The sequence below is a fragment of the Manis pentadactyla genome, chromosome 12, assembly GCF_030020395.1.
Source record: "Manis pentadactyla isolate mManPen7 chromosome 12, mManPen7.hap1, whole genome shotgun sequence".
Classification (NCBI taxonomy): domain Eukaryota; kingdom Metazoa; phylum Chordata; class Mammalia; order Pholidota; family Manidae; genus Manis; species Manis pentadactyla.
Window position 1 is genome coordinate 98708682 of NC_080030.1, and position 3007 is coordinate 98711688.

Here is a 3007-nt window from a genome sequence, read left to right on the forward strand (position 1 = left end):
ACAGTGGGAAGATTCTTTTTCTAAACAACAAGTTGGCTGAAATAACTTGAGACTCTTATGGGAACACATTTGTCCTTGATTATGTGCATTCATAGGTGTGAAATTCAGTGCTTGTCAGCAGTTGGCTCAACCTTATATTTGACTTCAGATATAATATAAACTATCTGGAAATGCATTAGGGAGAATGGAAGAATATATGAAATTTTGTCCTCTTTGTAAGATTCCTTTTCTCTAAACTTTTTACTTATACAGAGTTTGCATTCTCTAAAGAATATCAACTTTTTCTGGTTATCAGTTAATTCAATAAATGTTAATTATTATGTTTTCAAATTATAGGCAGTTGACATTTGTATTCTCAATGATGTACTCACCTTTTTCCAGATAGTCTAAAATCTGGGCTTCTTATCCCTGTGGAATGGCCCTGTGGAAAGTGCTTTCTTGATTTTTTCAAACTACTAGTTTGACTAACCTTCAGGACACAGAGTTCATTTATGTTTAGTCTTCACACGGTCTGCCATATGATTGGTCATCTAATGAGGTTTTAAACTACAGATTTCCAGGCCTACCCAGCCCTACTGATCAAACTCTTTGGAGTGAAAAGACTGCATATATATGGTTGTACATATCACCATGTGCTTCTTTCACCCATTCAAGTTTGAAGATCTCTTCCTTCGTGTCACACATGGCTTAATGGTTGAATTTTCTTCAGAGTATTTTTAAAAATTCTATTCACAATCATTTTAAGTGAGTGTGTATATGTGTATGTGGATACATTAATAATACATTTCAAAATTTACATATGATAACTTAGATTGATAAAAATCTATAATCGTGTTTTATATTACTGATTTCATCTGGCTATCTAACCCTAAATTTTGAAAGACTGAGGAAAAAAATGAAACACCTTAAACTTAAATTTAGCTTATTCATTGCTCCTGGTTTAATATGGTGGTCTTCATCCATACAAAGCATTTTTTTTTTTTTTTGGAGAACTATCCAATCTTTCCATGAACTAATCTTAAGAAATTCTGTCATTTACCCACTTTGCCCTTTCTTTTGAGATTTCATGTTGTTGTGGTGTGGTTTGCTATGAAGTTCAATCACTGCCTCCTAGACATTATTCTAAGCCATTTCTAAGTCACCATGTGACCATGGACAGTTTTCTCAGGGGCCACACTGAAGGAGAAGTTTTCAATTTTCCTTTTCTACATGAAGGGAGCAAGGAACATCCACCACTCTCTTACCCTACCCCCCGAATAATAGAGACCTAAATTTTAAAACTAAGTCATGGAGAAACAGGCAGCTCCCATCTCTTTAAATAGGATTATTTAAATAATAAAGGATTATTCCCTTTTCTTTCCTTTTTTCCCTTATTCTGTTTCTCAATCATTTAATCAACAGAGATTTATTGATTACCACCTGCTATGGTCAGATCAACAGGGATATAGCAATGAATGCAGAAGACAGGGTCTCTGCTCTCATGGACTTAGTGGTGGTGGGGAGAGACAAGGAAAGCTAACAATAATACATCTACACTTTAATGTCAGAATGTAAGTGATGTTATGAAGAAATGATCGAGTATGGTTTCATTAGACATGGTGTCAGGGAAGAATGATCTTAAAAGGTAACAGTGAGCTTACACTGAAGGATAAGGACTCAGACATGCAAAAAGATGGAAGTGCACTACAGACAAAAGGGAAGCAGGGTGAAGACCCTGAGGTGAGAAAGGCTTGGAAAGTTAGAGAATGTAGGACCATATGACTAGCTAGCACAATAACCAGGAATTAAAATGTATGAAAGGTGGGACAGGCAGGTAAGAATCAGATCATGCCGGGCTGTGTTTCAGGGTGAAGAGGTGGATTTATTCTAAAATCCTCTGTTTAAAGCAGGATGATGACATGATGTGATATGCATTTAAAAAAATGTTTTGGCTGCTGTGTGTGGGAAATTAATTTTAAGAAAGTCAAATGGGGATATATACTTTGGTGCTATTTAAAATGAAAGCTGCTGACTTTGTGGAGATTTGGGAAACTGATCAACCAATAGACAAGTAGGACTTTTTTGCTAGGAAACATCCCTCATTATGCAGAACACTATGAAATAAAGGCAAAGAGAAATGAAGGGGATGAGTTATTAATGTAATGTTTTTCATTTTTTATATTAATCTAGGTAGTTTCTAGGTTATTTTCTTTTTCCTTTTGTCATTAGACACAGCCTCAGACTGTCCCAAGCTGCTTGAACCTCCTAAGTCTATAAACTCTCTAGAATTCCCCATGAATCTATGGCTATAATTTTTCAGAAGAGATGCCTCTTAAAACAGTTTGGCAATTGCACTGTGTGGTATCTGCATACAGCAGTTTATTCCTGCTGGGTGTTCAAAGGACAGTGCCAAATAAATTCAGTATCTGGCATCGTTGGTTTTCTTGGCTTTGTGCATGTAAAACCTGGTATTTTTATTGATACAGTATTCTTACACTGTTCAGTTAAACATGATCTTCAGTAAGAACTAATGATTCCCTTTTTCTAGGGTATCTGAAATTGAGAACCAGGCAGATCCATCTCCTCTGACCCTAAATGTGGCCCCAAAGTAAATTGCTTGAAGAACTGGAACTCAGATTACAGGTGGGGAGTTTTTGAAGTATGTCCATATTCATGGAGAGCAAAGAAGCTGAGGACAATTTTTATTGAAGATCATGCCTCACTCTGGAGAAGCAAAGGCAATTGGCAGTGGAAGGAACCACACCATATTAAGTTCTTAAAAAATTTATTGACTTATGTGGCCTATGTTACATAATAAAAACAACTCTACAGTTTAAAAAAAAAAAACAGTTTGGCAGAGTTTGCATGTGTTTTGAGAATTTAGTTTTAAACAATTGACTCTGATTTGTCTCATTGACTAAATGTTTATGGTGCACATTTCACAAGGAAGGTACTTATCTGGTTTTGCAGACAACATGCACATGTGTTTGCTATGTCATCTACTTCTAAGGAATTGAAAAGCTACGTC

The 3007-nt window shown here is 35.8% G+C and overlaps 1 non-coding gene across 1 annotated transcript; it reads left to right on the top strand.

Annotated features, from left to right (window-relative positions):
- Positions 1–2329: 2329 nt before the first annotated feature.
- LOC118915056 (small nucleolar RNA SNORA8) lies at positions 2330–2467 on the top strand. The gene has a single exon (XR_005025861.1). It is a non-coding gene; the product is annotated as a small nucleolar RNA SNORA8 (small nucleolar RNA).
- Positions 2468–3007: the final 540 nt, after the last annotated feature.